Here is a 14,210-nt window from a genome sequence, read left to right as displayed (position 1 = left end):
TTTTACACCAGACAGTTCGTTAGAGGATAACTCCGAAAGCTATAAGGTTTCTTCCTTCTGTGTGTGCTTATTGACAACTACCATTGAATTGCTGTTGTTTCTGGGCGAGCTTCGTAGTCTAGCGGTAAAATGAGAGCCTAGAGACGGTAAGATCTCAGGATCGCATCGAATCCGTGTCAGATATCACAGTCTTTCAGTCTCCTTTTATGCTACCCTTCAACTGTCAGTGATGTGAAGATGTGCTAGGAACGACTGGTGGTTCGCATTTCATGTTACTCCTTTCTTACCTGAATTATGAAAACTCACAGATTTTCATTTTTTATGGATCGCCAGCCGCAGTGGCCGAGCGGTTCTAGGCGCTTCAGTCTGGAACCGAGCGACGGCTGCGGTCACAGGTTCCAGTCCTGCCTCGGGCATGGATGTTTGTAATCTGCTTAGGTTAGTTAGGTTTAAGTAGTTCTAAGTTCTACGGGACTGATGACAAAAATGTTCAAATGTGTGTGAAATCTCATGGGACTTAACTCAAAAAATGGTTAAAATGCTTCTGAGAACTATGGGACTTAACATCTGAGGTCATCAGTCCCCTAGACTTAGTTAAACCTAACTAAGGACATCACCCACATCTATGCCCGAGGCAGGATTCGAACCTGCGACCGTCGCAGCAGCGCTGGTCCAAACTGAAGCGCCTAGAACCGCTCGGTTACACCAGCCGGTGGGACTTAACTGCTAAGGTCATCAGTCTCAAAGCTTACACACTACTTAAATTATCCTAAAGACAAGTACACACACCCATGCCCGAGGGAGGACTCGAAACTCTGCCGGGGCCAGCCGCACAGTCCATGAATGCAGCGCCCCAGACCCGTCGGCTAATCCGGCGCGGCGGACTCATGATCTCATATGTTAAGTCACATTGTGCTCAGAGCCATTTTTTATGGATCACAGCAGTAAATAGTAACAAAACAACAGTGGTTTTTTAATTCTAATTTTATTTGCTTTACCGTTTCACGAGAAAGGGAGCAACTGGATGAAAATCAGTGTGGGTTTAGGCCTCTTAGAGGTTGTCAGGACCAGATCTTTTGCTTATGGCAAATAATGGAGAAGTGTTATGAATGGAACAGGGAATTGTATCTATGCTTTATAGATCTAGGAAAGGCATATGACCGGGTTCCTAGGAGGAAGTTATTATCTGTCCTACGAAATTATGGAATAGGAGGCAAACTTTTGCAAGCAATTAAAGGTCTTTACATGGATAGTCAGGCAGCAGTTAGACTTGACGGTAAATTGAGTTCATGGCTCAGAGTAGTTTCAGGGGTAAGACAAGGCTGCAACCTGTCTCCACTGTTGTTCATATTATTTATGGATCATATCTTGAAAACAATAGACTGACTGGGTGAGGTTAAGATATGTGAACACAAAATAAGCAGTTGTGATGGGAGATTCGATTGAATGTTTGCAAAGTAATATTTCAGAGCTAATCAGAAATGTAAGGACTATGGTATGAAGATTATCATCTCCAAAACAAAAGTAATCTCCGTGGGGAAGAAATACAAACGGATTGATTGCCAAATAGGAGGAAAAAAGTTCGAACAGGTGGACGGTTTCAAGTACTTAGGATGCATATTCTCACAGGATGGCAACATAGTGAAAGAACTGGAAGCGAGGTGTAGCAAAGCTAATGCAGTGAGCGCTCAGCTACGATCTACTCTCTTCTGAAAGAAAGAAGTCAGTACCAAGTCTAAGTTATCTGTGCACCGTTCAATCTTTCGACCAACTTTGTTGTATGGGAGCGAAAGCTGGGTGGATTCAGGTTACCTTATCCATAAGGTTGAGGTTACGGATATGAAAGTAGCTAGGATGATTGCAGGTACTAGTAGATGGGAACAATGGCAGGAGGGCGTGCACAATTAGGAAATTAAAGAAAAACTTGGAATGAACTCTATAGATGTAGCAGTCAGGGCGAACAGGCTTAGATGGAGGGGTCGTGTTACACGCATGGGAGAAACACGGTACCCAAGAGACTCATGGGTTCAGCAGTAGAGGGTAGGAGGAGTCGGGGTAGACCAAAGAGAAGGTACCTGGATTCGGTTAAGAATGATTTTGAAGTGATAGGCTTAACATCAGAAGAGGCACCAATGTTAGCATTGAATAGGTGATCATGGAGGAATTTTATAAGGGGGGCTATGCTCCAGACTGAACGCTGAAAGGCATAATCAGTCTTAAATGATGATGACCCTTTCATGAAGATGGTTACTTTTCGTAAGTAAAGAATCAAAACGTTTTACAGTGTATGCCCGCGCACCCACCGCCGTCGCGAATGCACTGATATCGCTTCGACGTCCCCCCCCCCCCCCCCTTACGGTAGCGGAGCTGATCTCAGAAATTTGTGTATACATTCTTCCGGCTAGTTAAGAACCATTCCCTGCTTTGTGGGTCGGGCGTGAAACATCTCTGAATCACGTTGGGAATCTAGTCGTGTGAACTAGCAGCTGAAAACTGATCGCGTTTTTCCAGAGATAATTCATACACTTTCAACCATGATGGATCCAAAGACAGTTTTGATATCTTATTACTCTGGAGTAAGATTACAGTTGAGTTCTAGTCTATTTTTACTAATTTGCTTCCCTGAGTAGTTTGATTTAGTTACTTCAACAGTCTGTATGCATTCGTTGAATCCTGTTAAATATGTCTGTAAAAGGTTTATCAGCCTCCTTCAATAACCGTAGAACGTTCACAGATCTTATTTTCAATGTACTAGCTGATTATGTAATTTAGTAAATACTGGGAATGTCTCATGTGTTTCTGTTTTATTGACACAATTAATGAGAGATAGCACTGGGAGATCAATGAAATGAGTGTTTATCCTAGTGTTTATTGTTTCGGTATGATAACAGTCAGTCAATATCACATTCCTTCGCGTACCTATCACCAAAGATATGATTTCCCATTAAACTGTACTTTGCCATTAGTGTCCGATAAATTATAAATATTTCTCTGGGCCCTACATTGTCTAAGCTTCTCAATTATCAAGACACGATATTAATTATGGCTTCGGATCCTTTCAATGTCTGTTCAGCGCAAGTTTAGTCTTTTAACGAATACCATTTTTCACTTCTCGTTTATTAGCGGAATCACCTTGACAACGAGCGGCAAAGATAAGGTCCAAACTATGTTCGGTCCTAATACTCTTTAATAATTCGCATACAACGAATAAAGCCTTAATTCAAATTAAAAGCCTCCGTATAGTCAATAAATCTCTTGACAATCGTAAGTATACGATCGTAGCGTTTCGTTTAACACTTACAATCACCATACACTTGAATATCAATGGCCGGCCGAAGTGGCGGTGCGGTTCTAGGCGCTGCAGTCTGGAACCGCGAGACCGCTTCGGTAGCAGGTTCGAACCCTGCCTTGGGCGTGGAAGTGTGTGATGTCCTTAGGTTAGTTAGGTTTAACTAATTCTAAGTTCTAGGGGTCTAATGACCTCAGACGTTGAGTCCCATAGTGCTCAGAGCCATTTGAACCATCTAAATATCAATGTTCGTACACCCAATCACTTCTAATTGACTCCCTCTCTGAATTTATCCCAAAATAATCGATTCTCCACCACTCCAGTTGTAAGAACGCCAGCGCTGAAAACAAAAACTCAAGAGACCTAACAATGCTGCGCATTGGTTTATATGTTAGGTTCAAACAAGACGCAGCTCTGTTACGTCTTCCTTGGATTCCCATTGGATACTATATTACTCTATTTAGAATATCTACTCTTTGTAAAATTTTAACTAGCTATTACTACTAAACACTGCAACCGTTCTTTGGCACAGAATTTACTCCAATATTCGTTTCTATACAACCACTCTCTAAAGAACGGTTTCAATTGTACCAAGGCCAAAGTCACTGAACATTAGGAAAAATACCTCCTTGAAATAAACATTCTGATTTTGACTACACACAGCTCCAGAACGGCGAGTTCCACGCCACTAGCTCCTGCTGACACCAAGCAGTAAAAAAAAAAAAAGTTATGTAAATTTAAGAGGAGGGGTGGAAAGGAAAGGAAATGGAAGGAACTAATGATATCAGCTCTCTCGGGACTTTACGCGAAACAACGGCGACGAGTGCCACACCGGGACTCGAACGGCACTGCGCCAGCTAGACGCAGTGTGTGTCTCGGAAGGCCCCTTGGCCGACCAACACTCCCAGGTAGCATCATCTACCCTTCCTCCATGCTCGCTGCTTAAAGATTTCCGCAGGTGATCGAACATGATTGTGGATTCATAGCCCACAGAGGCGACTGCACCACGCATTCATATAAAAGAGTAAAAATTTGGTCTGATGATGTCCTGTTATAAGACCGAAACCGGTCACCAAATGAAATACATACAACTTGCATGTCATCTAGACTGTTCTATCGCTCGCTGTTTTCCTGTGGACATTGTAAAAAAAAAAAAAGTCGTCTAGTCTGAATTTAGTATACAAAGAAGCTTTCTTTTACAACATACCACTTACCTTCCCCTGTTACCTGCGAAAGTGACGACTTCTTTATTTCCTATTTTTACATCCTTTGGGACGAACAAATACATTTTGGATTTCCTTCCCAGCCCACAAGTAGACCTAAGGCTGTCGGCACGGTTCACACTTCCCATAATGCAACTGTGGTCCTTGACTACAGAAGAATGTTGATTTCAGAGCCCTCCCTCTGCTATCTGGACACAAACATTACACTCCGTGGTGATCGGAAACCAGATACGCAGTTTTGTTGTCTTAGCACAAGAATAGCCTGATTCAACATGATATCACCTTATAGTGAAAGTCACCTCCTTTCATTTCCACAGAAAGATAAAACGCGTTACGGAAAATATAGGTTTGTTCTCATTACGCCACAACCTACTTTTCCTCTACGTTTAGACTTTCAGGCAGGGCAAAGTAAAACAGTTATCAAAGTCCAGTATCTTGTTTTTGCCCCAAACATCTTCGATGAATCTCGATAAATCTGAAATTACTCTTTCTCCTAAGCGTAATTTTCAAATTCCATCTTCAGAGCTTTATTTCTCCCACGATAAATGTCAGAGGCAGGAAAGTAGCCTTTCTGGTAGTCAATACAACACAGTTTGTAAACGCGTTAGGCAGGCGTCATTGGGTTGTCTTATTTCACTGAATTTCTGCCTCTGAAGAGCATGACTGAATCATTTGTACCTCCTACCGTCAATTTCGCTTTCAGGCACGTTTCTACTTTTGCGAGTGTTTTCATGTAAGCAACAGTTTATCTCTTTTTTTTACGCATTCCTCTACAGTTTCAGGTAAACCAATTTTTAGCTCCGCCGATGCACCTTCTATCAAACCTCTTTAAAAATGTATAAAAACTTAAAACTGTTTCAAAAACCGCGTTAAAATCTAAAGCAGCGGAATTATTAGCATCAGTTGCTTCAGTAGCATCGTTTTAGTCACCCTCTATATCCGTAACATCATCTGGAAAATCTACTAGCGGAGCTGCAACAATTTCATCATCGGTTAGCATTTTCGACGTACAAAATGTAATAATTCACTGTGAAGCAATATTTACAATAATGAGGAACATACTAATACAGAAAGGAGGCTGGCCATTATGGAACTTGAACGTGAAAGTTTGTAAACAGATTGGAAAACGTCAAAGAAGTCGATAGACTACACATGTGTAGCAGTACCCGAAAAATGCACACGCAGCCAGACTGTACTCTAAAGTACTGTATGGTTTTTAATTTATTTTGTAAATAAAAACTACATATTTAACAAAAGAGATGAAATACGGCGTAATCTTTATCATATGTACGATAACAAAAAAAACTACCTATTGTAGGACAGCAAACAAAACAAATACCGTCTCTCCAAAGTAAATCTTCAGTTGTCACCAAAGATTATAGTTATACATTTTGAATACTAAATGAAATCTAGGAGGCGGTGAAGTGTTTCCAACTCAAGATAAACATGCACTTGAAAGGATGTGGAAATTGTATGTGCGATCGGTGAACAAGGATCAGAAGAAGTGGTACTTTGAAGTGCCAACAGTCAAACGGGACTAAACTGTAGTTCCCCTTCCACCGTTAATGTTAGTGGGATAGGTTATGAGCGTCCAAGTCGCTGGAGTGGCGTCCAATTGAAATAATTTGCGAACAGGTGGCTAAACATCTTTCTTGGGTGACTGCAGTCAATCATACCCTATGAATTTACTGTACTGGTTAATTATTTTCAGTCAAACTGTTAGAGCACGGATAACAATATATCGACAAGTTTGAATTTGCTGATACTTCTCTTTTTAACTTCCCCTGTACGACCATTCTTTCTTCTCAACGGAGACAACGATGGAACTGCAGGCTCATAAATGAATAGTTTACATTCACCATTAATTCAGTAATTCAACTGCAAATGTGGCTACTGACAAGCAAATTAATAACGTAAATAAATTTCCTCTCTAAGTTACCTGATTATTGTGGATTTTATTAATAAAGTCATGTCGATTGCTTAATACAGTTCTTTATTTGTTACTGGAACTAGTAACTGCGCCTAAGTCGGTGCCAACAAATGCTGTTGAGAAAGGACTGGACCTCGGGTAATTTAACACATCATTCAGCATTAAAAGGCACAACACGTTTGTTTCACACTCAGAATTTCAAAGGATTAACAATAACCCTTTTGAACTTAAACAAAGTTAAAAAATTTCTTGTTACTTTACTGTCCAAGAAAGCAGTGAGTGCAGTCAAATTCTAGCAGCTTGAGATTACGAGGGTTTCACAGATTGTATTGCACCGCATTTTTTTCTCAACTGAAATCAATCTTATGAATGCAAACCGTTGTATATATGTATTTATATATTAAACTGGGGACCTAGAAACGGTGGAGAGGCTTCGTCCCACCGTAGCCCTCAGTGGTTCACAACTCCACTACAGGCCACAGCAGTCAACCCACCCCACCGCTGCCCCACACCGAACCCAGGGTTACTGTGCGGTTCGGCCCCCAGCGGAGCCCCCTGGGAACGTCTCATACCAGACGAGTGTTGCCGCGAATGTTTACGTGGTACAATAACTATGGTGTACGCGTACTTGGAAACGGTGGCTAAACGTTACGTACGTATTATTTGAAGTTATCTGAGTGAGCGAGCTCAGTTTCTGTCACCTCTGACAGATGCCGTAGCTGTAGGACAGTTTGAAAATGGCGTCTATAGGTGATGCACGTTAGAATCAACGCGCCGTCATTGAATTTCTCACTGCAGACAAAGAAAGTGAGGGGAGTATTCACAAACGGTTGTCCAAAGTCTATGGAGCATCTGTTGGCGACAAAAATACAGTTAGCCGCTGGGCACGAAGGGTGAAGTCATCAGAAGATGGTTCGGCGGAGTTACACGATTTGCAGCGATCGGGGAGACCATCGACGGCTGTCACACTTGACTTGTTGCAGCGAGCTACCACTTGTTTGGGCCATTAAGGGATGTCATTCGTGGAAGACATTCTGAGAACGACGAGGACGTGTTTGAGACAGTGTAGCACTGGCTCCGTCATCAGAACGAGGACTGGTACCGACAGGGCATACACGCCCTTGTTTTGCGCTTGAGCAAGACCATGAAAAGGGATGGAGATTCCGTGGCAAAGTATGGTGTGTAGATAATACACTATTCTTTCGTGTGTGTAATTCTCATTATGTTCAATAAAGAATTGTTGAAAAAAATGCGGTGTATTACTTTCTGGGCAATCCTCTTAAATGAGCAACGTTTTACGCTACTGGCCATTAAAATTGCTACACCAAGTAGAAATGTAGATGACAAACGGGTATTCATTGGACAAATATACTAGCACTGACATGTGATTACATTTTCAAACAATTTGGGTGTATAGATCCTGAGAAATCAGTACCCAGAACAACCACCTCTGGCCGTAATAACGGCCTTGATACGCCTGGGCATCGACTCAAACAGAGCTTGGATGGCGTGTACAGGTACAGCTGCCCATGCAGCTGCCCATGGCGTGTACAGGTACCGCGATTGCGGTATCGTGACATTGCCCATGAAGCTTCAGCACGATACCACAGTTCATCAAGAGTAGTGACTGGTGTATAGTGACGAGACAGTTGTTCGGCCACCATTGACCAGACGTTTTCAATTGGTGAGAGATCTGGAGAACGTGCTGGGCAGTGCAGCAGTCGAAAATTTTCTGTATCCAGAAAGACCCGTACAGGTCCTGCGACACACGGCCGTTCATGATCCTGCTGAAATGTAAGGATTTGCAGGGATCCAATGAAGGGTAGAGCCTCGGGTCGTAACACATCTGAAATGTAACGTCCACTGTTCAAAGTGCCGTCAAGGGGAGCAAGAGGTGAGCGAGACGTGTAACAAATGGCACCCCATACCATCACGCCGGGTGATACGCCAGTACGGCGATGACGAATACACACTTCCAATGTGCCTTCACTACGATGTCGTCAAACACGGAGGCGACCATCATGATGCTGTAAACAGAACCTGGATTCATTTTGCCATTCGCGCACCCAGGTTCGTTGTTGAGTACACCATCGCAGGCGCTTCTGTCTGTGGTGCAACGTCAAGGGTAACCACAGCCATGGTCTGCGAGCTGACATCCTTGCTGCTACAAACGTCGTCGAACTGTTCGTGCAGATGGTTGTTGTCTTGCATAATTCCTCATCTGTTGACTCAGGGGTCGAGACGTGGCTGCACGCTCAGTTATAGCCATGGGGATAAGATGCCTGTCATCTCGACTGCTAGTGACGAGGCCTTTGGGATCCAGCACGGCGTTCCGTATTACCCTCCTGAACCCACCGATTCAATATTCGGCTATCAGTCATTGGACTCGACCAACGCAAGCAGCAATGTCGCGATACCATAAACCGCAATCGCGATAGGCTACAATCCGACGTTTATCAAAGTCGGAAACGTGATGGTACGCATTTCTCCTCCTTACACGAGGCATCACAACAACGTTTCACCAGGAAAGGCTGGGCAACTGCTGTTTGTGTGTGAGAAATCGGTTGGAAACGTTCCTCATGTCAGCACGTTGTATGGGTCGCCACCGGCGCCAACCTTGTGTGAATGCTCAGAAAAGCTAATCATTTGCATATCACAGCATCTTCTTCCTAAGCCGGCCGGAGTGGCCGAGCGGTTCTAGTCGCTACAGTCTGGTACAGCGCGATCGCTACGGTCGCAGGTTCGAATCCTGCCTCGGGCATGGATGTGTGTGATGTCCTTAGGTTAGTTGCGTTTAAGTAGTTCTAAGTCTACGGGAATGATGACCTCAGATGTTAAATCCCATTGTGCTTAGAGCCATTTGACCCATTTAATTTAAATACTAGCATAATGAACAGATTGCCGGGGCGAAATAAAGTCCGTTTTGGTGTAATGCGGATATTTACGTATCCCGAAAAGGGTTAATTGCGAGCTGGGTTTTCAATAGGAAAATCGGGAAAAACCCGCTTAAATTGGGATACCTGACTATCCTAGCGATAGCATTGTGAGTGCGGCAACGAGTTGTATTAAAAGACAGTTAAATTCACATGAAGATTTCTAGAGTCGCTGTTTGTTTTCCAAAAATCAACATTACAAATGTCCAACCAAGATACGAGGACAGACTGGTTTGTTGCAGTATTTAAACCACAGACTGAAGACTGATACGACGGCAGTGCATACGCACCGTTCGCCAACGCTGCGAACTCGGATAGGAGTACACCATCTGATCAAAAGAAACAGGACACTTATTAGTGAACATTGATATGTGGAGCCCTTTATTCTTAAGACCCGAAATCAGAGAAGGCAGTGCTCTTGGACCCTAGAGTCTGGAGCGAGGTCGACGTTCCAACTCATCCAAAAGCTGTTCTGTTGGGTTCAGGATGGGATTCTGGGTAAGCCAGTCCATTTCAGAAATGTTATTGACCAGAAACCATTGCATCACAGATGCTGCTTTAAGACGCGATGAATTGACATGCTGATATAATCACCGTCTCAGAAATGTTTCTTGGCTGTATGTTGTACAGACTACTGTAAAACGTGTTCAAATCTGTCCGCATTCTTCAGCGCGGAAAGGGAACCACACGCTAACCACGATACCTTAACAAACCTCCTTCAGCCGGTCTCTGCGGCCGAGCGGTTCTAGGCTCTTCAGTCCGGAACTGCGCTGCTGCTACGGTCGCAGGTTCGAATCCTGCCTCGGGCATGGATGTGTGTGATGTTCTTAGGTTAGTTAGGTAGCTCTAAGCCGTAGTTCTAAGCCTACGGGACTGATGACCTCAGATGTTGAGTCCCATAGTGCTTAGAGCCATTCGAGCCACAACTTCCTTCATATTTCACTGTTAACACTACACATCACGGTAGGTAACTTTCTCCAGGTATTCGCTAAACCTAAGCCCTTTCATCGGATTGAAAAGTATATAGCGTGAATCGTCCCCCCAAATACTGTTTTCCAGACACCCACTGTCTACTGGCATCCATCTTTACACTACATGAAGCTTTGTATTGACAAAATAAATGTGTGACTTATGAGGCACTGTACGACCATTGTAACCTATTATTGTTAAGTCTCTACGCACTGTTTTATCTGGACTGCATGTAGCATTTTTGAAGTCACGGACGATTCCTTTCGCTCATTTCTTGCGATTCTTTTTTTTTTTTACAACTATCTTCTGGAGTGTTCGAAAGTCTCGCTTTAGCTGTGGTTGTTCTTTCAAGTTTCTACTTCACTATCGCATCATCAACAATCAGCCAGGGAGGCATTAGTGAGGTTGCACTAATGGAACTGTTGCTTACGTGACCTCCAATGATTAGTCCATGTAAATCACTGAGCTCGCCTGACATACCCATTCTGTTATTGCTCCCCTACTGACAACCTAAAGCCATGCCTCTCTTTTTGTACTGGCTGGTCTACCTCTCGTGACAGCTACTCAGTAATATCACATTACTTGTGCACGTCCAGATATTTTTAATTACACAGTGTGTGTGTGTTATGCGGTGGCATTTACACTGGAGAGCCAAAGAAATTGGTACACTTTCTCAATGTCATGTAGGTACTTTGCGAGCACGCAGAAGTGCCGCAACACGACGTGGCATGGACTTGGCTAATGTCTGAAGTAGTGCTGGAGGGAACTGAAACCATGAATCGTACAGGGCTGGACATATCTTCTGAACAGCACGTTGCAAGGCATCCCAGTTATGATCAGTAATATTCACGTATGTGGAGTTTACAGACCAGCCGAAGTGTTTAAGCTAAAATGAGTTTCTGCAGCCACTCTGTAACAATTCTGGGCATGTGGGTGTAGCATTGTCCTTGTGCAATTGCCCAAGTTCGTCGGAATGAACAATGGACACGACTGGATGCGGATGATCTCACAGGATGCCTACATACGTGTCACCTGTCAGAGTTGTATCTAGACATATCAGGGCTCCAGCTCCAAACGCCAAACACAATTGAAGAGCCTCCACCAACATGAACAGTCCCTGCTCACATGCTTGGTCCATAGATTTATGAGCTTTTCTCCATACCCGTACACGTCCATCCTTTCGATACAATTCCAAACGAGACTCGTCCGACCAGGCAGTAGTTATCATCAGTCCAATGTCGGAGATGAGGGGCTCAGGCAAGGCGTAAAGCTTTGTTTCATGCAAGCATCAAGGGTACACGAGTGGGCCTTCGGCTCCGAAAGCCCATATCTATGATATTTCGTTGAATGGTTCGCACGCTAACACTTGTTGATGGTCCACCATTGAAATCTGCAGAAATATGCGGAAGGGTTGCAGCTTGAATGATTCTTTTAAGTCATCATTGGTCCCATTCTTGCAGGATCTTTTACCGGCCGGAGCGATGGCGGAGATTTCATGTTTTACCGGATTCCTGATATTTGCGGTACACTAGTGACATGGTCGTGCGGGAAAATCCCCACTTCATCACTACCTCGGAGATGCAGTGTCCCATCTCTCGTGCGCCGATTATAATACTACGTTGAAACTCGCTTAAATCTTGATAACCTGCCACTGTAGAAGCAGTAACAGATGTAAAAGCTTCACTTGAGTACGCATGGCTATACCAGTTTCTTTGGCGCGTCAGTGTATAATGCTCCCATCTGAGGTCAGCGAGGACTGAACGTGGTTGCTGCTGGAACAGCACTTGACAGAAGACGTTACGTTCAAAGAATACCGCAGCTGATAACGTGTAGTTATAAAATAAATGTGAGCAGTATAATGTCTCCCTCGAGTGTGACTAATGGGCGTGGTATTAACAGGGGGGGGGGGGGGGGGGGTAAATGTATGTTAAAGTAGAACAATATCTTTTGAAGTATTAAAGTACTTAGAAAACATCAAATACAGCAGTGATTTTTCCGTTTATCCCGAGATGGTTGTTCAGGTCTAGGTTCAGACTCGGGGGTAGATACTACTATAGTGTGTGTCACTGTACAATCTTCATCATATTAAGCAGTTACGAACAAACAAATCCAGACCTTTTACATTTGTCCCTGCCAGTAGAGTTCACTGTCGGAAATCCGTGTTTTTAACCTCTAATGTGCCGTTTCTAAATAAATATTTTTTATCTTTAGGTAAAGACGCAAAATAACCAACAGTGCCATTGGTCTGCGACTGTGAACACGCGTCTCACTCTTCACCAGCACGTAATGTAAATAAACAATTTTACACCTGAAGATGATCGTGTGAAGCATCAAAACGTGTAGTGGCAAAACAAGCAAGTGGCTGTCACAGAAACTGTGGGGCAGGCCCACTCGTCTCTTATAGGGTGCCTGAAGGGTGCTGCTTTCTCGAATAGCTATATAACGATTCAAGCAAATCACATTAATGGTTTTTATTACAATAAGGTAGATTGACAATACTTAACTTCGGTTTAGAATGGCGTCGCAAGCGATGGGCGACATGCAAATAATCAGTGTCTTTCGCTATTACAATGTCCATGCAAGTAATGGATATGGTTCACAAATAACAGCTCCACTAACGTCCATCTTCTACTGTCCTGCCTAGGCTGGCAGGAGCGCCGCTTATATGCTCTTCGGCTAGAGGCAACTCCTGTCGTGGTTCGGTCCTAGTCAGAAATCTATTCCGGAACGAGATTTTCACTCTGCAGCGGAGTGTGCGCTGATATGAAACTTCCTGGCAGATTAAAACTGTGTGCCCGACCGAGACTCAAACTCGGGACCTTTGCCTTTCGCGGGCAATTGCTCTACCAACTGAGCTACCGAAGCACGACTCACGCCCGGTACTCACAGCTTTACTTCTGCCAGTATCCGTCTCCTACCTTCCAAACTTTACAGAAGCTCTTCTGTGAACCACTTGCCCGCGAAAGGCAAAGGTCCCGAGTTTGAGTCTCGGTCGGGCACATGGTTTTAATCTGCCAGGAAGTTTCAGAAATCTATTGGCTGACGTCGTCTCAAAGGCTTCTCTGCTCTTGCGTTCTTCATCTTCGTGCCGTCGCTTGTCGTTACATCGAAAAATTCCTCGCTTTCCCTCTACCCCCCCCCCCTTTCCCCCTCGCCGCGACGTCAAGTAGAGAGAGCGACAACGGTGGGGGAGGCAGGAGCGTGAGCGCGGTGCTGGATCGGACGCTGTGGCTGCAGGGGACGTCAGGCTTCCGGCCGTACCCCGCCATCCGGCCTTCGCTCTGGCGGAAACGTCCCCCGGAAAACGACCAGAAAGGTACGCGTCCACCTCCTGATGCCATGAACCAGATGGAGGCGGCGACTGCTGCAGTGTGGGCGGGTCCAGCACCGTCGGCAGGACGAGAGGAGGTGAAGGCTCCGCCTCCACGGGGTCGTCCCGTGGTGTCGTGATGAGACCTCTGGCGGCTGCTGTGGCCGCGCTGTCCTCTGGACCCGTGAATCTGGTGGAAGAGACACTGAAAGATCATCGCGCAACGACAGAGGCGAAGTTCATTTTGATGTCGGCGCTGCGAGCCATCTGGACTTGAAGTAAGATACATGCAAGCGCCAAGTCGACGGACGATCTCGCCTCGCGCCCACCGTCTGCTGGCGCTAAAAACTCTGTAAAAGAGAATATCGTGCGGCGCGTAGCGATACCTGCGGCCTTCCTTCGGCGCCTGACGCTGAGGAAGATGGAGGAGGTGGAGCAGTGTCCGATGGCGGCGCCCGTGAAGCAATACCGCCGGCGATGGTCCATCTCGTTGGTGCGAACGATAGGAGGCGAGAAACAGTTGCAATGCGTGATCCCTGGTGTGAGCGGAGCGAAG

This window comes from Schistocerca gregaria, chromosome 1, assembly GCF_023897955.1.
Source record: "Schistocerca gregaria isolate iqSchGreg1 chromosome 1, iqSchGreg1.2, whole genome shotgun sequence".
In the NCBI taxonomy this organism is placed as follows: domain Eukaryota; kingdom Metazoa; phylum Arthropoda; class Insecta; order Orthoptera; family Acrididae; genus Schistocerca; species Schistocerca gregaria.
Note: the sequence above shows the minus strand (reverse complement) of the source record.